The 22,784-nt window shown below is 42.1% G+C and overlaps 1 protein-coding gene across 1 annotated transcript in view; it reads left to right on the top strand.

Moving 5' to 3' along the window:
• Sgk1 (serum/glucocorticoid regulated kinase 1) overlaps positions 1 to 22,784 on the top strand; it is a 119,606-nt gene that overhangs the window by 65,468 nt on the left and 31,354 nt on the right. The gene's annotated exons all lie outside the window — the stretch shown is intronic.

Raw genomic sequence — 22,784 nt, forward strand, 5'->3', positions numbered from 1 at the left:
TGACTTTACTTCCAAGTACCGGGATTACAGGAATGTACCACTGTCTGTTATTTTCCCTTTAGTCCATCATTGTCAATTCCATGTTTCTCATATCCAAATATAAAAACTAAAAGCTCTTTAAAAAGTAAAATGTCAGCAGTGGAAAGCTATTGTATTCCTATATATTAGTTTTTACATTTTCACTGTATGAACGCACCATGTGTGGAATTGTGTAGTGTAGGAACTTTTTCCACACAAGCATATATTGTACTTAAGCATTTTTATTTGAAAGATACCGGAATCCAGTGGGGAGTGTCGGGGTGTGCTCCTGTAATCCAGCACTCAGGTTCAGATAGTGGGGTTGTGAGTTTGAAGCTAGTCTGAGCTGCAGTGAGACTTTGTTGAAAAAAAAAAAAAAGACACGAGAATCATTCCACGTTCATATGTGTGTGCATGTGTGTGGAAGCCAATGCACAACCTTGACTGATATTCCTTAGGTGCTGACATTCCTTGGGTTTTTTTTGTTGTTGTTTTTTTTGGTTTTGAGACAGGGCATCTGAATGGCCTACAGCTCACAAGAACCCTGTGCTGGCCGCTCAGCCCCAAAGATCTGCCTGTTTCCCTGGAAAGCAGCCACTAGCACACCCAGCTTTTTCACGGGCTTCTGGAGGGGGCTCAACTCAGTTCCCCATGCTCACAAGGCAAGTGCTTTCTTACTGAGCTGTCAGCCAAGCCTCATAACATACTCTGTAAAATTGCAAACAGATGAGATGTTCGGATGAGGACAGGCCCAAGCTTTTCAAGTTGTCCGGCCTTTTCATTTTAGATTAAAAACCAACCAGACACTTGAGTTCAGGAGGCACTCATGGCGAATAGGAACTATAAAAAGAGCCAATAAAGGCAGCAGGGTGTTTCCAGGCTGATTCGGAAAGCAATTGGCCTCATGTTTCTCATCTGCAGGCTGGTGCTGGGCTTGGTGGCTGGTCAGCCAGTGAGCACTTTTCCCTACACTTCTCCGGATCTTTGACCAGCTGAGAAGCTGATGTTTTATCCGAGGGAAGTCCACTGGCACAATGCGGTGCTTTCTGATGGGTGGGACACTCTGTCCAGATTTCCTTTGTACCAGATGGCTGTCTCCCAAAACCCAAAGCTACTGGTATCATTCCGTATCCAGACGTGCTCCCTTCTGAGGTTCAGCGGTTAGGAGGAAGCAGCTCCCTCCTTGCCGAGTCTGCCATGAGGTACAGTCAGAACCGTGGGTAGGCACACTTCTAAGATATCTGATCATTGGTCAGTCCTGATTTTGATCTGCAAAATGTGTGACGTTTTAAAACACTTAGCTTTTACGTAGACGAAGCCCTGCTCTGTGGATAGCTCAGTGATGAACACCTGTCGAGGCCTTACTCCTGGGTCCCAGGGCTCACAGTTTCTCCTTTTCTAATTCATCAAACTTGTCCTGAGTCCAATTACACTCTTTCCAATTGGCAAAATAATTCATTTTGTTCATTAGTAAGTACAATGCACGTTGATATTAGGAAAAAAAAAAAAACATGCATTCACTTTAATGTGCTCCAGATTGGAGATGCTTATTAAGTCTGGTCTGCCTTACTTCCCAGTTGGACCAATTAAAAGTACTAATTATTTCCATGCTACTATCCCAGGACCATCCTTCCATGCATGAAAGTTTTTGAAGCAATCAAAATTTTTAGAAAGACTGATTTGGGGAATTAGTCTCACTTTTAAATGTTTTGTGTAAGTTTATTAGATGGTGCTGAAACCCCGAGGGTTTCTCGCCGGTTCTGGGAGGGACTCTGCCCTGAAGGAAGGGTCATCAGAGCCCCTGGGTTTACACAGCATGGCTGCACTTGTTTCTAAAAGGGACAAACCTCAATCCTGCTGCTAACAAGCTTTCAAATGAGGTTCCCATATCTATTCCTTACCACATCTACAAGAGAGTTCAGAGTATTCTCAAGATCTGTTATTCTCTAGGACCTAACAGCCACTTTCTGAATCAACCTTAGCTCTTGTTCTTATAGGGAATAGTCCAGGTCTGTGCGGGCAGGAAGCAGTTACTTACTTTTCTGATGTAAAAAGGGGAAAGACTGCAAAGATGTTCTTCCCAGACAGAAGATAATCTTTTCCCAGAGAAGTGTGAAAAGAATCTTCATTAAAATTTTCCAGAAAAAGCTGGGCGTGGTAGCACATGCCTGTAGCCCCAGCACTCAGGGAGGCAGAGGCAGGCAGATCTCTGAGAGTTCAAGGCCAGCCTGGTCTAGAAAGGGAGTCCAGGACAGCCACAGCTACACACAGAAAAACCCTGTCTCAAAAAAAAGAAAAAAAAAAAAAAAAAAAAAAAACAAACAAACAAACAAAAAAAACCACTGTTCACTTTTGTGGATATGTGAGTTACTTATGGTATATTATTCTCAATAACAAGTTTGTTCTCATTTAAATGAACCTGCAAGCAAGTCCTTCATTTCCCCTTTATGATATCCTACTGCTTGAAAGGAGAGAAAATTTGGATAGAAAGCTGTTTCAGTGGGGGCAGGTGATAGGGTAAGGGCTCGGGAAAACAACACTACTGTAAAGAGCAACTTTCCTTAAAAAATGCATATAAATGAAATTTACTTTAGTGTATGGAACTGGAGCCAGGGACATTCCTCAACTGGAAAGCATTCACTGAGCAGTGAGCTCATTCCTAAGCAATACAGTGGCCGCAGCCTTTGGAACATTTATGGCCAATGACTTACTGCCCCAGTGGTAGAAGGCATGGAAGGAATGGAGGAATTGGAAATATGCTTGATGGCTTCTCCCTGCATCTCATGAGCACTGGGGAGTCAGCCGCCTTCTGAGTTTTGAGAAGAACCTGAGCGAGGCAGAGGCAGGCAGATCTCTGTGAGTTCAAAGCCAGCCTGGTCTACAACATGAGTCCAGGAAAGCCAAGGCGACACAGAAAAACCCTGTCTCAAAAAAACTATTCAATATTTAGAATAATGCTATTTTAGGAATAAGAGTTGTTGGCAAGATATCCCAGGCTGTTGTTGGAAACAACACACGAAGAAAATGCAATTCTAGGAGAAGAAATTACTTTGTGTTATGTAAGATGTGCTGGAACAAAATTGCATGTCTTTTTTTTCTTTAAACACAAGGTTACACTGCAATCAAGCTGGCCTCAATCTTGTAGCAGTCCTCCTGTCTCAGCATTCAGAGAACTAAGGTGACAGATATATGCCATTACACCCAGCTGTTAATTTTTTTTTTAACTTTGCTCTTAAATTTTAGTTTCTGGAATTCCTTTTCCCATACTGATTTTGTTTGGGGACAAACCTGCTGTTATGACAATCCCTGTACATTAAATCTCTATAAAGGTCTAGGGAGATGGCTAAGTCAGCAAAGTGCTTGCTGTATGAAGAAGAGAAACTTGGAGTTTGGGTCTCCAGTGTCCCCTTAAAAATCTGGTTATCCCAGTGACAGAGAGCAGAGACAGGGGGATCCTTGGAGTTCATTGGCCAGCAGTCCAGCTACATTGATGAAATCCAGGTTTCAATGAGAGACCCTGAATCAAAAATTAAAAAAAAAAGTAGAGAGACATTGAGGAAGGTGCCTAATGCCAACCTCTGGCCTCTACACACGGGCACATGTGCCCACAGTGTGTGCATACCCACACAAACACACTTACACAGCTCTCAAATGTAAGAGTATTCAAAAATGTACACAGAAGAGCCAGATAACACTAAGGGTCTCTTAAAATAAGATTGCCCAAACCCTCAAGTTTTAAAGTCCTGTTGCTCTGTTTGGAAAACATTAATTGATTACAAATAATTCAGGGCCAGAGAGATGGGTAGGTGGTCGAGAGCAGCACCATCTGCCCTTCAGTGGACCCAGACTTGACTCTCAGAACTGACACGCTCAGTCTGTACCACCAGTCCCAAGGGAGACAACATCCTTTGACCTCAGGCACAGGCTCTCACGAGGCGCACAGAGACACAGATGGGCAAACATCTTCGTAATAATAAAGTAAATGTTTTAAAAAATAAAGAAATAGCATCCTTGATTAAGTGAATTGCTTGATCTTGTTTTTCTTTTAAATATATACATATACCTCTTCAGTTTAAATCTCCTGTAAGGTTTTTATCCTGAGAGCCTTTATTCTAAAGCAATCCCCTTTGGTTTTTTTTTTTTTTTTTTTTTTTTTTTTTTTTTGTGCGTGTTTTGGTCTTTCCTTTTGCTCCTCATCCTCCTTCAGAGTTGGTCTGAGCGCCTTGACTGCAGGAAGTTGTTCAAGGACCTTCGCTTTAGCCCTGAAAGCCACATGACACATCCCTTACCCTTAGGTCAGTCACATGAGGGAGATGTTATCTTATTTGCCATAGCTCAAGACAACATTCCAGAACCTAAACCTGTACTTCATTGTGTAATTTGTTAGTATGACTCTGTTTAGCTCATGCTTCAGGCCTTGACTGTTTTGTTAGACTCTGAAAATAACCAAGCATTTCTCACTAAAAAGTTCTCTAGCACCTGGGAGACAAAAGCAGGCAGATCTCTGTGAGTTTCAGGCCTTCAAAGCTAGTTTCATAGCTATGTAAACCCTCAGCCCTACAATTATGAATTTTTGTTTTGATCCTTTGAAGTTTCTTATTAAGCTCATAATTTGTTTAAATTTAGAAATTCTTTTTACTGTAATGATAAGAATGTTGATAGAACATGGAGGCTATATAGAAATTACCCCTACATCATAAAATCAAGGGTTTTCTTCCTCTATTACTTTTTCTAAAATTTTTTTCTTTACTCCTTCTTGGGTAAATTTCTAGTTTTGTGGCTTTTTTAGGAAAAATCCTGGTCAAAATAATTTTTTTTTTAAAATCAGAAACTACTTGTAAGGCAACAATGCCAATTTCACTTGCCATTGGTAGAATTATAAATAATTTTAGGGGCATTTAAGTCCAGCATCTTTTTTTTTTTTTTTTAATCTCCTCCCCATCTTTCTCTTTTTTGTTTCCGGAAAGCCGGCTGAAAGTGACAGCATATACAAGTGTGCCTTTTGGAGTTCATTCATCCTCTGGAAGTTAAGGCCTTTAGAACAGTAGCTGCAGTAACCTTGTCTGGTGTGCTCAGGGTTAGCTCAGAATGCACTTCCCTGGCATGTGTGTTTACCTCGGGAAAGAATCCAGGTAAACTTAGTCAACAAAAGCAGTGACTGAAGCCCAAGGAGACTTAAAGGAAATCCTCACAGTGGAATGTTAGACTCTCTGTCCCCTTTTTCCTGATGACACAGAATGGACTGAGGGACAAGTATCACACAGCCTTACTTGAGTACAAGTCCAGAGAAAGTGCAGCTCCAAGTTAGAACTGAAGACTGCGTCCAGGGTTGCCCAACAGGTGATGCTGGGTGAACGCTAAGCTTCTTCCTCAATTGCACTTCTCTTACTTACAATGCTGATTTATATCATAGCTTTTTTCCCCCAGCTGAATGGCAGCTTTCATCTTTCTCCACCTAACTGCCACTTAATTTTTGTTTCTTTGTCTAGTCTGTGGAGATCGGGTCTCATTTGACTTAAGCCAACCTGGAACTTGTTCTGATCCTGTCTCCTCCCCAGGAAAGCCAGAACTGTAGGTGTATGCCACTCTGCATGTTTTATCTGGTGCCCAAGGATTTCTGTATGCTAGACAGGCAATCGACCAAGAGAGCTGACCTCCCAGTCTGACATATCTGTTCTGTTTGCAATAAAACATGAAAGACGGACAAATAAGTCAGTAATAGGTGAGAGGGAGAGTCACAAAAATAAATAATGGACAATTTTTAAATTAGAAAGATATATATATATATATATATATATATATATATAAAGTATTTTTTTTTTAAATTGTGTGCATGTGAGCTGGTGTGTGCAAACATATTCAGAGGCCAGAGTACAATTTTCTATCTACTTTTACATGGGTTCTGGGAATGGAGGTTTCCAGGATTCCACTGGATGCTTATTTGTAGATCTCCTCTGTCCCTGATTTCTCTGTGTGTAGCCCTGGCTGTCCTGAAACTCACAGAGATCCACCTGCCTCTGTCTCCCAAATGCTGAGATTAAAGGCGTTTCGTTCCTACACCAACATGCCAGCTGTTTGTTTTTTAATTGAGGTGCTAGGGCCTGGGGTGCATGCTTGTAATCCCAGAGTCTGTGTTGGGGAGGCAGGGAGATCAAGAGTTCAAGGCCTCATAATGAGTTTGAAACCAGTCTTGGCTACATGAGACACTCTCTTAAAAGAAAAATAATTTGAGAAACTTGGAAACAAAAGACAAGCATCCAAACGATCACAATAAGCATTGATTTATATATTCATCTTTTCTTCAAAACACAATTGAAACACAACTTTATGTGATGATCCTTTTTATTCAACACGATACGGATAATACTTCTCCATATTATTAAAATAATAAAGTCATAGCCAAGTGTGATGGTCCATAACTTGAATCTCAGTACAAGAGAGGCGAGGAAGGTAGGCATGGAGTGGAGGCCAACCTGGGTTACATAGAGCCATGGTATCTCAAAACAGGAGTGGTAACGCAGGCCTTGAATGCCAGCACTCGGGAGGCAGAGGCATTCAGATTCCAGGCCAGCTTGGTCTACAGAGTGAGTTCCAGGACAGCCAGAGCCACACAAAGAAACTCTGTCTCAAAACAAAAACAGCACCACCAGACTAACCGATGACAGTTTGTAGGCAGCATGTGAATTCTTATATTGCACATTTCTCCACGAAATGTCAGGTCAAGTGGCTTCTAGCAGTTGGTTGTTGCTGTGTTCCAGTTTGTTTGTTTGTTTATTTGTTTTTGATTTGGGGCTGGCCTTGAGCCTGTGATCCTCCTGCCTCAGCTTTCTGAGTACTAGGATTACAGGTGTGTACCACTTAGCCCAGCTAGCTTTATAAAAAAAAAAATTTTTTTTTTTAGATTTATGAATTATTTACTTAGGACACGTTACCGAGTGGGGTAAGATTCTTGAACATCTTAAAGCTCTGGAAATATAATGGCTTTCAAAAGAGTATTAAAAATTAATGTTAAACAGTCCGTGAGAACGCTGGCTTTTGAAATAGCTGCACCCCAATGTTGCTATTTTAAAATTTAGGTCTGTATATTATCGGACATTATTTTCTTTCCAAATAAAGACAGCCTAATTAAGTATCATTATTGCTAGCCCCTGCCTTTACATGGGAAAGAAAGATGAATGTGCAGTATTTGCAATCAATGGATTCAGCATTTTCCCCTCTGGCTTTTCTGTGCATAGCCTGGTGGTGTGGGGCGCGTGATGATGAATCCATCCGAGCACTAATTTTTGATCTGCATCAGCAACCTTTGAGTCAGATTTTCCATAGTATCCACGGCTGAAGCTTGACTCATCTACAGTGGAGTTACACACACTGCTGTGTGCCGAGTTTAGGTCTCCCAGTCTTCCTCAGCTTCTGATTATTGCAAGGTCAAATCTCTCAGTCATTAGGTTCACATCCTGAAGGGCATCTTGTTTTCTTTGTCTATTTCTTTTCTTTCCTTTTTTTTTTTTTTTGCATTTAGATATTTAAATAGTTTGCTGTTGTTGTTTTCCTGGAGACAGGGTTTCTCGGTATAGCCTTGGCTGTCCTGGACTTGCTTTGTAGACCAGGCTGGCCTTGAACTCACAGTGATCCACCTACCTCGGCCTACTTGAGTGCTGGGATTACAAGGCATGCACCACCGTGCCTAGCTGATATTTCAATAGTTTTAACTGAAGGAACTGAACATTGGGAAGAAAAAAAAAAGTGCCTAACTCATGAAAGAAAATCCAAAGATTTAAAAAATTACATTCTTATTTGTCTATTGTGCCTACACCACAGTTGTCATGTGAGGAGGTCAGAGGACAATTTACAGTAGTTTTCTTCTTATAACACATGGCGGATTTGAACCACAGTCGTCAGTCTTGGCAACAAGTGCCTTAACCTGCTGGGCTCAAAGATTTTAATGAAGTTTTTTGTTGTTGTTGTTTTGTTTTGTTTTTGTTTTTTTGTTTTTTCCATTTAAAACCTAATTTTCCATTCCTGACCTTGAGACCTCATTCCTGCTGTCCACAAAGAACAAAGCTCCGGTATGCACGTGCCCACACATACCCATACACAGAAACCAAGTAGAAATGGCTGCTAATGTATATTTGGATATACACATGCATGGACATTTTCCTGAGAGAACTCAGCAGAAACTTCCTGAGGTCAAAAGACACAGGGACACAGCTTGTCTTCCTTGTCTGCGTTCATCTTCTGGTAGGAGCTACTTTAGCATAAGACTGGATCACTTTCACTCATGTTTTGAAGAGAGAGAAATCCATTTTCTTTCGGAAACCAAGCATTGGTGAGATATCTAAAGGGAATGGAAACTTTTGTGCAGTCACACAGCGAAGGCAGCAGGATACAGACTCCAGCAGGTGGTTAAGCAGGAGGCAGGTCCGACTTATTTTCAATGCTACAGGCTTACCGGAATCAACAAGAAGGATAAGGCAGGTGGGCAGAAGAAGGTGAGGCGACTGCTGAGCACAGCGGATGGGAGACAACGCTTTGCCACAGACGCCCCTCTGATCTCTCTTCTGCACTCCCACCCCACCCCCCAAGTATGCTAAAAACAGGGTAGCACAAACATCCTCCTGTCTGTTTATACCAAGTGGGCTTAAATAGAGCCTGCTCATAAGACATGCATGCAAGCAAAACACATGCTTATCGCCTAAGCTTTATTTATTTGTTTATTTTTAACTTTTTTGAGACAAAGCTTCTCTTTCCCCAGGCTCATCCCAAACACACTCTCACACACTCTCTCTCTCTCCCTCCCACCACGCCCACTTTATCATTCGCTCACTCCGTGGCAATCCATCAGTTGACTATCCATGTTCCGTGTCTGGAGATTCTATGCTTAGACACTGGGACTGGTTCCTGAATAATCCCGGGTGCGGTCTCTCTGCACAGCGAACACTCTGGCAGTACCTAAATGACAAATAATAAGCAATAACAATCCTTTGTTTTATTCAAGAAGCGCGTAATTTTTGCTTTCTCTCCCCTACTGTTTTTATTTCTATGTATTAGAAATGGAGACTTGACCTTAATTATTTTTTAAACATAACTTTGTGTGGGGGGGAACATTGTGTTTTATCATTATTATTTCTCCCACAGGAGAGTGATCTTAATCTATTTTGTATCATCTAGGAAGAGAGTAAATACTTATTCTAATGAGAGTGAATTCCAGTCAGGCTGGTGGCACACATTTGTAATCTCAGCCCTTTGGGAAATTAGGTGAAGGTAGGAAGATACGAGGTCACAGTTGCCTGGTGCAGTGGTGCATGCCTGTAATCTCAGCACTTGAGAGGCAGAGGCTTGTGAGTTCAAGGCCAGCCTGGTCTACATAGTGAGTTCCAGGACAGCTAGGGAACCCTATCACACAGAAAAACCCTATCTTGAAGAAAAAAAAAAGAGGTTAAGTCGGAGATTCTCCTTGGCTACTGAGTACTAGAGTGGACCGCAAGGGACTGGAGTACCTGTGTTAAAAAAAGAAAAGTAAATAATAATAATAATAATGATAATAATAATAATAAATATCCTAGGCTTGTTCAATCTTCATAAACTACAACATAATAGCAATAATAACAATAACAACAACCATAATTAATCTTGAAGAAAGAGGAGAAAATGTGCTTACCTCTGCAAAGTTGCTTTGTCTCCTCAAGTCAGACAACAGTATAATCTAATCATCATGGAGACAGTGTCAGTATAAAACAAATCCACAAAGCACAGCAAACAGCATGCTCTTCCTTCTTGGCTTAAGAACACTGTTCTGCTGCTACAGTTGTTTTTCAAGGTTTTCTAGAAATGCCTTCCTCTTTTCCAGCCTTAGTCAGCAACACGTGCCTTAACCCATCGTTCAGATAGTTTCCAGGTAGGTTGGATAATGAGGGCTGACTCCTGAGGGGGCCATTGAACTGGGGAGAGACCTGCCAAAACAGAGCAAGTCAGAGATCGCTGGGAAGCATTCCTACCATGTCTGGGATGCTTTCTTTGGGGGGAGGGGGGCATGTCTGCAAAGTGGTTATAAACCTTTGGCTGTTTTCTAGACTTTTAACAGCTTTTTTTGTTCCTCACAGGTTCTGCTTGTTTCCTAGGAGGGGTAGGGCGAAGAGCTGCTTACTCACAATCTTGGTCCCATACACCTCCCTGGCTAAGGTGTGTGCGTGCGTGTGTGTGTGTGTGTGTGTGTGTGTGTGTGTGTGTGTGTAGGCCAGAGTGTGTGTGTGTGTGTGTGTGTGTGTGTGTGTGTGTGTGTGTGTGTAGGCCAGAAGGTCACTTCAAGTGTCATTTCTCAGGGGCTGCTTATCTTATTTTGTTTTTAAGTACCATTTGTTATTTTTAATTATGCGTCTGTGTGTCTGTGTCGGGGTTTGTGCATGAGCACAGTGCCCACAGAGGCCAGAGGCACTGGCTCTGGAATCACAGGCATTTGTGAGCTGTGGGTGCTCACAGCTGATTTCAGGTCCTCTGAAAGAGCAGTAAGTGTTCTTAAGCACTGGGCTCTCTCTCTCCAGGCTGTATCTTTCGTGTGTGTGTGTGTGTGTGTGTGTGTGTGTGTGTGTGTGTGTGTGTTTGCTCTGAGACAAGGTCTCTGACTGGCCTAATGCGCACTGAGTAGGTCAGGCTAGCTGGCCCTCTGAGCTCCACAGAGTTGCCTGTCTGTACCACGCTGGCCTTGAATGATAAGTGTGTCAGCACACCTGGCTTTTGCGGGTTCTAGGATCAAACGCAGGTCTTCATGCTTGCAGCACAAGCTCTTTATCAACCTTGCTCTCTCAGGCTCCTCAGCGAGGTTATAAAAGTTCGCTTGACCCTGATTCCTCCTTTCCTCAAAATGGGACAAATGAATGTGTACATTTGTTCCGCGGATGAACAGAGAAAATGAGATACTAAATGTGCCTGGTTCGTTGTCAGTATGTCATAAAACAATATTAGTTAGAGGGCTAAGAAGGTTAACCAGTTGATAGTTTCTGCACAAAGCCCTGGCATCTATCTTCGCTACCATGGATTCCAGTGTGGTCTGGTTTCCTGTAATCCCAGTACTCAAGAAATAGGCAGCAAGAGGACCAGAAACTCAAGGATATAATTGGCTATAATAAACTCTGAGAAGTCCTGGGATACATAAGACTCTGGCTCAAAAAGAAAAGAAAAGGAGGAGGAAGAAAGAAAGAAAGAAAGAAAGAAAGAAAGAAAGAAAGAAAGAAAGAAAGAAAGAAAGAAGAAAAGAAGGAAAGAAAGAAAGAAGTAGTCCTTATTATGTATTACTTCAAATCCTTAATGTTTTACTTCCTAGAAAGCCACATCATCAGGCTGTTTTGAACCGGAAAGCATCATCCATTCAGGGGCAGGCTCTCCACCTCCAACACCTGAAATGCCTATGTCATCTTTGATCAGCCTAGATCTACAATTATATTTACAAAGATGGGATTTCTAAAGCTACATTTGAACAAAAAGAGAGAACACAAATTAAATTCTTATAATGACAAGGGACTCACAGAGCGGGCCTCTCCAGTGGCCTCTACCAGATAAAACAAAAAGAAATGCAGACAAAGAGCCAAAAATAAAACTCCAGGTGATCTCCTGCCAGAACACCTCAAAACTCCTGGAGAAGTCATGGAAAATAACCTGCTCAGGGAAGCAATTCCTTTTGGACCAACACTGTTTCCCTTCCCAGAAGCGAGCGCTGAAGTGGTCCAACTGGGATCAGTACTGTAACTCTTAAACTTAAAATCGGGTATATACCTCGCCATATGTTGGATAGACATTTTCCATTCCCTTCACTTTCTCCCACTTATTTCTTCACGAGCTTAATGGCCTACCCAAGGAATATGAAAGAGATGTCGGATGAAGAAGCCTTGTGGAGATAGATGACTGATTTGGCTAACTGCTATCCCAGTTTCGAAATGAAAAGCTTACATCTCTGCTTACTCAAAACTCTGTAAAAGATATATTTGTGGAATGTCTACTTATGCAGAAAAGCTCACTCTGCATTTCCCAGGTATTGCCTTTAACATGTGCTTCATATCAAATACCAGAAAGGTCAATGGAAATCTTAAAAAAAAAAATACTGGAAGGCTCCTCTATGATTAACTGCCTGAACATCCGGAAGTCACTGTGAAAAATTAACTCAACATTCTGGACTCTTGGGATGGCCAGATTATGAACCAATCTTGCAGAAGCATTTTTTTTTTTTTTAATGCAAGCTAAAGCATTTGGGAAATCTTTTAGATCTGCACACCATCAGGTACTGTACAGTTAGCCTAATACAGGGGGAAAGCAGCAAATATTTAGTTTCATTTATCACAGGAAGGAAAAAACCATTTGTTGACAGTTGTATTTGGCCAGCCAGACCTTGTGTCTGTGAATGGAAGACTCAAGATCAGGCTTTTTCTTTCCAAAAGAAAGCTAAGCATGATAAATTATAGCACAGAGAAAGTAGGAGAATCACATTGGCTTCGAACCCGACACAAGTCCCCTGTAGGGAAGCAGAAAAATGTTCTCCTCCAGTGCCCCATAAAACCCAGCCCCACATTCTTACCCCTCTCCCCGCGCCTTTATTAACTGTCTTTTTGGACAAAGGCTCATGGAGACAAGCACTAAGGAATGCAATCTCGCTTGCAACAAGAGACAGTAAAAACATTTTCTTCTCGGGGGCTGAGAAGCGGACACTTGTTTCTGGTTTCACCCAGGATGGGGTTCATTCCTCCTATCATGCTTTTGCTGAACAGTGACTCAAAGCTGCTTAGCATCCGACACACACTTTCCCGGCTGTCATTTCCTTTAGGCCAACATGAGTCATGGTGCCTAAAAATACACCAATACCTTAAGCCCACCACTCCTTTTGGATGGAACCCTGGCGTGGTTGTCCATCCTCGATGAAGCCTGAATCAAATCAATTAGAAAAAAAAAAAAAATGTGCCTTAGGTGGGGCAGAAGAAACCGCACTGCAGTTTTTATTTTGTGTGTGTGGGGAGGGGGCTTAAATGCTAATAACTTACTGAATTATACTTAACCTTCTGTAAACAGTTTTAAAGGTGTTGGGCTTTTTTGGTTGTGTTTGTTTTTTCAGACATAATACGTTATGTCATAGAAAATGATATGTGAGATGTAGCAGCTGGATGTAGTATTGTATCTAGTAGTGGATAGACTGAGGCCTAAAAGTTTTCTGGGTTTTTTTCCTCTGTTTTGTTTTTGCAGAGAAGATGAAGAAAAAAAGCCCAAACAAACAAAAAACAGAATTGCAGTGTTGGAGGCCAATAGAAGGTGGGGAGTCTTTCCTGTGACTGCTGGTGATTGATGTAGGCACCAACTACCCCAAATTAACCGCACCCTGTAACATTCATTGCCATAACTTCAGGAGGTGTGGCACACCAGAAAAGACAAAAACACATGTGCTAAACCACATCTTGGCATAATTGGCATGTCCTTTAATTCCAAACGTTCAAGCTGAATGAGATTTAGCCTCTTGTTTTATTCATCTTTATTTTGGCTTTTGAGCCAGGATCACACAGTGTAGCCTCAAGTGGCTTTGAATTCATGGTAATCCTCCTGTCTCAGCCCTCCAAGTGCCTTACAAGTGTTGTATCACTATGCCTGGCACTGGTTCTCATTTTAGTGGTTTAGGGATTATAATTCGTTCATTCAGCAAATACTTATGAATGTCTACTGTATGTCAAGTACCCCTCTTTAAGTATTTAATATTTATAAAATACCACAAAGAAAACAAAATGAGAAAGTTGTATTTAAGTAGATAATCACTACCATGGATCAAAAAAAAAGCATCCAGAAAAGATCGACTAAAAGGTGACATCTGAGCCCATGTGTAGGAGTTATGAGTGTGTGCATACCTGAGTGGGAAAATTCCAGGAAATTAGTACACACAATCCTGTAAAGAAGTCTTGCTGCCTTAATCATGTATAGTTTATTTAATAAACAGCAAAGTTCATTCTTTTCTTGCTTTTTTGTTTTGTTTTGTTTTGCTTTGTTTCGAGACTGGGTTTCTCTGTGTAGCCCTGGCTGTACTGGAATCGTTTTGTAGTCCAGATCTGCCTGCCTCTACTTCCCTGAGTGCTGGGATAACAGGCGTGTGCCATCACTTCGGCAGCAGACAGCTTCAAGATGTGTAAAACGTGTGCTTGGCACAAGCCAAATGTCCTATCCAGTCCTGCAGGCATTTTAGTTACCACTTGAGAGTCGACAGGAGGCCAAGATATCTGGACCAAACTTCTGTATATTCTATGCCACAGCACTTGATTAAATTCTTAAGTAAAATTTCCTTGTGGCGCAGTGTTTGCAGACTGTGTCTGACTCAGAGAGATGGCAATCAATGTGTGCTTATCGACCAAATCATTGATTTGGTGGGACTTGAAGTACGTTAGAGCCGCTAAAGTTAACGCTTCAGAGAATCACTAGAAAGTATTTGACAGGTAATTTAGTTGAGTCTTCTTAATCAATCGATGGAGAAAGACCCTGAAGAGACTGAAGAGACTTCTTTAGTCTTCACTGGAGACATGGGTAGGGAGGTGGGAGGTATGTGGTGTTGGCCATGCAGTTTGGTGGGTGAGAGAAGCTCCGTGCATTGAAGTCTGACCTACACTTAAGTATGTAAGTTACAGGGAAGGGACTGAATCTCATCCTCACTCCTGGAAAGGATGGCAAAGTTAAGAGGCAGGATTAAGGGTAGGGCTAGGTTGTAAATATGAGTGATTGGCAGGGTTACCATCCGTGTTCAGACTGTCAGACCTGTCTACAGGTTAGGGAGAACCAGGAGGCTGGAGGATGTGAAGAGGTAGAAACTTTTGATTGAAGAACTTTGCTGTTAAAAGCCAGGCATGGTGGCTTCTGTCTACAGTTCACCAGAGGGGTTGAGGCCAGCATGGGTACAAAGTGAGTTCCAGGCTAGCTTGAGCTACAGTGTAAGACACTTTTAAAAAATGAAGAATAAGTCGGGCGTAGTGGCATATGACAGCACAGCCTGGGATACACAGAGAAAGCCTGTCTCGAAAGACCAAAAAAGAAAAAAAGAGGAAGAAGAAAGAAATGCTGCCTTCCTGTTCTGCTATGATTGAAACTTTGAAACTCACAAATGCAGATATGCAATCATTGATCCCAGTGATACTACTGAAAACACATACTTAAGAAAACAAGCTTTTTTAGAGAATCGAGAAAGGTATCACCCGACTACCTAAATGGCCACCCCATCTGTGCTTCAATCAAGAGCATCGGGGAATAAACTCATGGGAGCAGGGCTTGCCCCTCCGCCCTCACTGGCGCTGTGGCTCCAGGACTGTTCTCACATCCTGCCAGTTATCCACAGAAATGGAGTCCTGAGCAACTGAGTTAATTTGAGTAGATACCCGAGCCTTAAGGCTCCAAAGTCAGTTCTTATATGACAGCCTGAAATACCCAGTCAAGACCTGAGCTCTGAGGACTGACGTGTAGCATAGAGGCAGAGCACAGTTCAGTCCTCAGCACTGAAAACCAAATAAAGAATGATACTTCAGGTCTGGACAGATGATAATAGTAATGATAATTAACAATAACGGTAGTGGTAGACTTGGACTCTTGGCTCGCAAGTGGTTAATACTGTTACATTAACCCTAGTCCTGAGTTTCCTTAACCATAAAGTAAGAAAGCAGGGAAGAAAGCTCCCTTCCCTCTTCTGAAATCTGATCCTAAAACTCTATTTACTGGTACCCAATTTCGAAGACATTTGATTTGGGCTGGGGGTGGGACTCAGGAATGGAGCCCTTGCCTGGTGTGCTGGCTGTTCTTGGTTCGCAACATGGTTATTCCTGGAATAACTACAACCCACAAATAGAGGGCACACCTATGATCTGAATCCTAAGGCTGGAGGACACGGGCTTTTGATATGGAGGTGGGATGATACAGGCCTTTAATTCACCTTTTGAGGCACAGTGGCCTTGAGTATAAAGATCTTGTGACAAGAAGTTAAAAAAAAAACAAACCCAAAAACATAAAAACACTTAGGTCCAGGTGTGGTGGTACACACTTTTAATCCTAGTACCCAAGAGACAGAAGCATGCAGATCTCTGAGTTCAAGGTCAGTCCACAAGCCAGGCCTTGGATCCCATTGCTCAGGGAGGCAGGGCAGTTGTATCTCTGTGAGCTCAAGGCCAGCCTGAGCTACAAAGGGAGTCCAGGACAGCCAAGGCCACACAAAGAAACCCAGTCTTGAAAACAAACAAACAAATGAAAAGACTGAAAAAAAAAAGCCAGTCTACAGAGCAAGTTCCAGGACAGCCAAGCTTAGGCAGTAAAGGAAATCATCGAAAGCAGAAAAGTGGTGAAGATGTAGAACTCTCGGCTGCTCCAGGACCATGTCTGCCTACATGCTGCCATGCTTCCTGCCATGATAATGAACTAAACTGCAAGCCAGGCCGAGTTAAATGTTTGCCTTTAGAAGAGTCCCCCAAGTCATTGAAGCCCTAACTGAGACATCTGGCTTATGTGAAGCCCTGTATGGGTCCTCAGCAGGGCCCCTCCACCCTATTTTTTTTTTTTTCATAAAGAGACATTCAAGCTGGATGTCTTGACTTTATGAGTCCAGAGTTGAAAGAAGGGTTGAGTGGTAAACCGCTTTACCAATTTACGTTCACAAGCGCCAAGTGAGAAATATCGAAACCAGTAAGAATGCAAACAAAAGAAAACCACAGGAGGAGGAAGATTTGTCTAGTTGCTTGGTATCACGGTCTCTTCAAGGGTCAAGAACAGTTCTGTGTCCCACGATATATGGGTGTAATTAGCGTTAGGCAACTGAATGGGGATAAATCACCCAGTCACAGAGATCAAAGCCATAGGCCCTATTGCTGGCTCATCCCCCAACCAGACTCCTGCTGTCCTTTTCTAAATACCATCTCTATTCCAGTGGAGGCTGGTAATGGCAAATGCACACACTCTGGGCATGTTTGCTGTAGTGCCAGAGCATAGGCACAACCACGCCCCGCTGCTGCTGTGACATAAAGGCTTATTGCCAGGAGAAACCCAGTCAGCTGTGAGTGAAGTGGGATCCCAATGCTAAACACCAAAGTGGCCCAGTGGCTGAGAACTAGAATGAGGATAACCTCAACATGACTGTAGCCGGGCACTAGAAGAGGGTTCCCTTGTGTTCCCAGGCCTGCCACACTAAGCAGCCAAAGAACAAGTTTGACCGTAGGTGACCATCCTGGTTGGTCACTGACTTCCAAAGGTCAGACTATCTGGGACGCCCATCTTCCTTTGTTTCCTGTCCTTCAAGGTCCTGACACATCCTTCTTCTAGTGACCTTTCATAGCCATTCTGTTCTGTCTGCACTGGTCCACAGTCTCATCATGGATTGGGGTCTCTGGGGTCATCAGTTGCTGCATCAACTCAGCTCCTAAACTCTTCCACCCCTGGCCTTTGACAAGGACCCAGAATTCCCACAGCATACAGGAAGCACTGACATTTAAAACCTTCAAGCTAGCTTCCCATTCTTTTTTTTCCATGGGTCTTCTGGTCTCATGAGTTTTTGTTTGTTTGTTTGTTCTTTTTCTCCCAACTGTTGCCCCAAACATGACTGGTGCAGTTTGACTCGCACGCCTTTGTTTGTGTGGTGGCCACCCACCACGAGCACCTCACTGCAGACCACCTCCTCACGTTCCAACTCTTCCAGACATTCGAGAACCCGATCATTCCTTCCTTCAAGAATTCATCAGCAGCGTTTCCCACATTGTTGCTTCCACCTTCAAGCTCCGACACAACTTAAAAGCTAGGAAACATACTTTTCACTTAGAGGAACTTAAAGAGGTCTGTATCTGTACTGTGGGCGTCTATGTTCTGCACCCTAGTCAGAACATAAAGAACTAGGTCAATGAATTTTCTTTTTCTTTTTTCTTCTTTGGTTTTTCAAGACAGTGTTCTCTTTATAGCCTTCGTTGTCCTGGACTCACTTTGGAGATCAGGCTGGCCTCTAACTCACAGAGATCCACCTGCCTCTGATCACAAGCGTGCATGATTGCGCCTGGCTAGTCAATGAATCTTTACACCTTTATTTTATTTATTTGGTTGGTTGGTTTTTTTGTTTTGTTTTTTCAAGACAGGGTCTCTCTGTGTAGCCCTGGCTGTCCTGAACTAGCTCTGAAGACCAGGCTGGCCTTGAACACACAGAGACTGCCCTTCTTCTGCCTCTCAAGTGCTAGGATTAAAGTGTAGCCTGGCTCATTTACAGCATTGATCATGGACCTTGAAGTGGAAGAAAAACAACATCTTTAGATAGTTAGACAAGTATTTTGGAAACCTCTGTCATAGATTAAGACAAAATAATGATTTTAGTATAAGCTACTTAACTGATTTACGGGAAGCTCTGGAACTCTTCCTGTTTATTGAATAAGAAATTATTAAAAAATTTTAAAAAATCCAAAAATTCCATATTTATGGAATAATTATGAGTAAGTCATGAATAAAATTGGGATAATCCTACTTAGCTTTTTACATATCAACATCATGAGTGATTTATAACATTACACACACACATATATATCTTTTTTGGACCAATGTTCTTCAAGTACAGATAAAGAGAAAAATGACCATAATGACTTTCTTTCCCACATTCTCTCCTCCTCTGAACATCGCATTGACTCGGGGCATTTTACAGAATTGACCTTTTGTCCTGTCAGTAGTTCTAGTAACAATTTATTCCCAGGTTTACTTCTGAGAGGTTTTTTTTTTTTTTTTTTAAGAATTTTAGACACTGACCTCTCCTGAAATACGATGCTCTGATGTCCTTCTTCTTCTAATGTATAAATACCAAAGTGATGCATGTAGGCTTCATATCTGTGGTACTAAACATTAAAAAATTTATCCTACCTGAGTTACAGGACTGGTTCAAGGCCAGCCTTGTCATCTTAGCAAGACTCTGTCCTAAAACAAAACATGTGTTTTAGAAACAGGTGTGGGAGTCTAGCTCAGTGTTGTAGCACATTCTTACCTTATGTGAAGGTGTGCGTTCAGTTCTCACAGTTCTTGGTACAAAAAATAAAATGAAATAAAAAGACAGGAAGTCTGGGTTTCTAGGTTATAACTCAGCCGGTAGAAGGCCTGCCTAGCATGCTTGAGAGCCTTGGTTTGATTCCTAGCACCACATCAACTGGGCATGGTTGCAGGCAGTCCCAGGCCTTGAGAAGAGGATCATGAGTTCAAGGACAGCGTGGGCTATACAACAACTAATTAACAATTAACTGACTGGATAAATAACTGGCAGCAGAGATTAAATCGATGGCTAGGTGTTGATAACTGTCTAAACTGGGTGGTTGGTAAATACGGGGTTAGAAAACTAATGTAGGGATATCTTTGCAAGTTTTCTCAATAGCACATTGAAGAATTCCATGCTGTAGTAATGTTCCCCTCTTGGTCACCCTCAGAGTGGAAATCCTACTGAGGAAATCTTCTTAAATATTTATTCAAAAGAACCAAATTGCCCCTTAGAGGACTGAAGTCCCAGGCACTGTACATGTCTTTGGTTTTGACTTGACTTCAGAGACAGGTATCCTGGGAACACTCAGCAGGATCCACAATAATGAACTTTCTCACCTCTGTGAAGGATCTACAGCTGCAGGGCATAGCCAGTTAACCCTGACAGAGGCTGTAATGATTCATGAATTCATCCTTGAACAGCACTGGTAGGCGTCCTGAAGAATGGCCCCTCACACTCACGGGCCAAGCACAAGAACAAGGGAATCTTGATGGCTCTGACACAAACAGGAAGTGCTCCCACGTAAAAGACGTCTTCAAAGCAAATGGTGATGTGGAGTCGATCAGAAGCAAGTGAGCTCCCAAAGGGCTGCATTCTTGTATAAAGGTCACCCAGGCCACAGGCAGGCACAAGTTTCAGCGTAGAAAGACAGTGTGTATATGGTATTTCTTCATCATCATATAGTTTTTTAAAGAATGAGAACGTTTACAATAAAGGGGTAAAAGGTGGCAAAAATCATAGACTATTTTTCTTTACTCTTTTAAAGTTTATCTGTCCATTAGGCTATTTTAATTACTCATGGATGGATAGAATGTAGGTGGTCTTACCTGAGAGCTATCTTTCAAAATTAGCACCTTATTTCAGGGACTATTTGGCCCTTAACCGGGTGCTCTCAAGGACAAGTTCATATTGCAGAAAGGACATCTTCTAAGGCAGTGACCTCACTAAGGGACTTAGCACCATTTGCTGGGAACTATGAAAGGAAGAGGGCCTATCAACCCGGAAATGTTAGGCTATCATGGGGTAGAACAATGAATTTCAAATATTTGAGGTGTTTGCTACACGGAAGAGAAAGAAGTAGATGCTGTGTAGCTCAGGGGGACACAGGCTGTGGTGTGGGTAGTGTGCAGCCGTAACCCCAGCACTTTAAAGAGGTGGAGGCAGGAGTTCAAGGCCAGCCTGAGCAACACAGCAAGAGACTGACACAATCAAACAAAGCAAATAACCGTGAACCGAACCGGGGAGCAAATCTTCGAAGCCCCAGATCTCAGTGCACCCTGTAAAGAAGGCTCTAAAGGTAGGAAGCCTCTCACAAGGAACAGTTTGCTTTATGTGAGGGATGTTATATGCACCTCAAAATGTGGGCATGGGAAGGTTCTAGTTCATGCTTTCTTCTTTTTCTTGAAATTGTTCCTCCCTCCCTCAGTACTGAAGCTTAATCCTAGCATCTCATGCAACATTTTAGTCAAGCCCTGGACCCCCGAGTCTCACTGTTTAAATTTTAATAACATTTTCATATCTAAGATCATGTTTCCTAAAAATGAAAAACTGTATTACAGTTACCGGCTATTTCCATACATTTATTTAGAATACTTATCCATCAAATAAATCAAATATGCATCATATCTGATATGTTCAGAGATATAGCATAGTAATCTTTTTCCAGATCTTTCTATTTTTTTTTTTTTTTTTTTTTGGCTTTTTGAGACAGGGTTTCTCTGTGTAGTTCTGGCTGTCCTGGATTTTTCAGATTTTTGAAAACTGTAATAAGCGCGATATTTAAGTGGATACTGTACAATAATACAACAATATTAACTGCAAGCGTAGTGTGGTACAAAAGTTCTCTAAAGCCTAACCATCTTGAACAACTGAAAGTTTGCAACCCTTGTTTCCCAATCTCCCCAGCCTCAGACACCACAAATCTGCTCCCTGATTCTATGTGTTTGACTCATGTGTTCACTCCCTAGAAGCAGGTTTATGAACAGTGTGCCCTTCTGAGCCTTATTTCACTCAGCACAAAGTCCTTAAGGCTCATTTATATTGTTGCCTCTGACAGGATTTCCTTGTTTTCAAAGGCCAAATAATATTCCACTGTAAGTACACACTACATGCCCTTTCTCTATTCATCCATTCATAGACACTGGGTTTGCTGTGCCACCTTGACTGCCGTGAGTAGTGTTGCAGTGACGGAGACTAGAGCACAAAGACTCCCACACCCTCATTTCCATGTGACTTACTGTGAATCCTCCGAGAAGGAACGCGCTCTACATGACACATTAGTATATCGTCTCCTTCGTCGAAGAACCTTCTTTTTAAATATTTATTTATCATGATGATGCGTGTGTGAGTGTGTGTGCACATGCCACATTCCCTGTTAGAGATAAGAGGACAACTTCCAGGAGCCAGCTTTCTTCTTACACTGTGTGGTTTGTGCATCCGGGACCCACGGAGCCATCTTGCTGACTCAAGTAACTCTTCTTACAGAAAAAAAAAAAAAAAAAAAAGTCTGAAGAATTGAACAATAGCCTCAGTGACACTGCTGAGAACTTTATTATTGCAATGGAACCAATCTGTCTGTTGGGTACTTAACGAGGCTAGAGATTTCCCGTGGCAATTAGATGACCGCACTACAAAATACATAGAAGTGGAAAGTTCATTTTACCATTAAGATCTATCCCATTAAGTAAAAACGCTTTTGAAATCTACACATCATGATAGGATGAAATTGCTTCCAAAAGTGCATCCCTGCTCCTTGGAAAATATTGTAAGCAATGGAGAACCAAGGCAGAAGTATAACTGCAAGGGTGAAATCCTAGTGAGTCTCTGTCTCAACAAAAGAGACTTGGAAACATTTAGGATTATATTAATTCAATCTGTACTAGAGTCTGTAAATTAAATAGCAGGCATTACATATACCAATATAAATCACTTCAGGATACAAAGATTCTACTGCAATTATGTCTTAGTTACTCTTTGTTGTTGTTACTACAAGAAGGTGTCAGACAAAAGCTGTTTGGGAGAGGAAGGGATTATTTAGGCTCAGAGTTTGAAAGAATAGTCCAGCAGGGTGGGAAAGCCAGAGCAGCAGGATTGGTCACACCGTATCCAGCTGAGGGCAGCTGGCCGCATTGTATCCAGTGGAGAAGCAGAGACAAAAAATTGCCTGTGCTCACTTCCTCATTTTTGGAAGACCGGAATCCCAACCTTGGGGATGACCCCACCCACAGTGGGCAGGTCTTCACACTTCAAGGAACTGAATAGAGATATCCTGGCAGGCATTCTCAGAGGCTCATCTCCCAGCTGATTCTAGTCACCAACGGGACATCTAAGGTTAGCATTCACAAGTTACAAAAGAAGAATTCTTTCATTTTATTTTTGTTTACTAATTATTGTTAAAGACAGTGTCTCACTGTGTACTCCTGACTAGCCTGGAATTCACTATGTAGACCAAGCTGGCTTCAGACTCACAGAGATCCTCCTACTTCTGCCTCCTGAGTGCTTTGATTAAAAG

This window comes from Psammomys obesus, unplaced genomic scaffold, assembly GCF_907164565.1.
Source record: "Psammomys obesus unplaced genomic scaffold, mPsaObe1.curated_primary_1811, whole genome shotgun sequence".
Taxonomy (NCBI): Eukaryota; Metazoa; Chordata; class Mammalia; order Rodentia; family Muridae; genus Psammomys; species Psammomys obesus.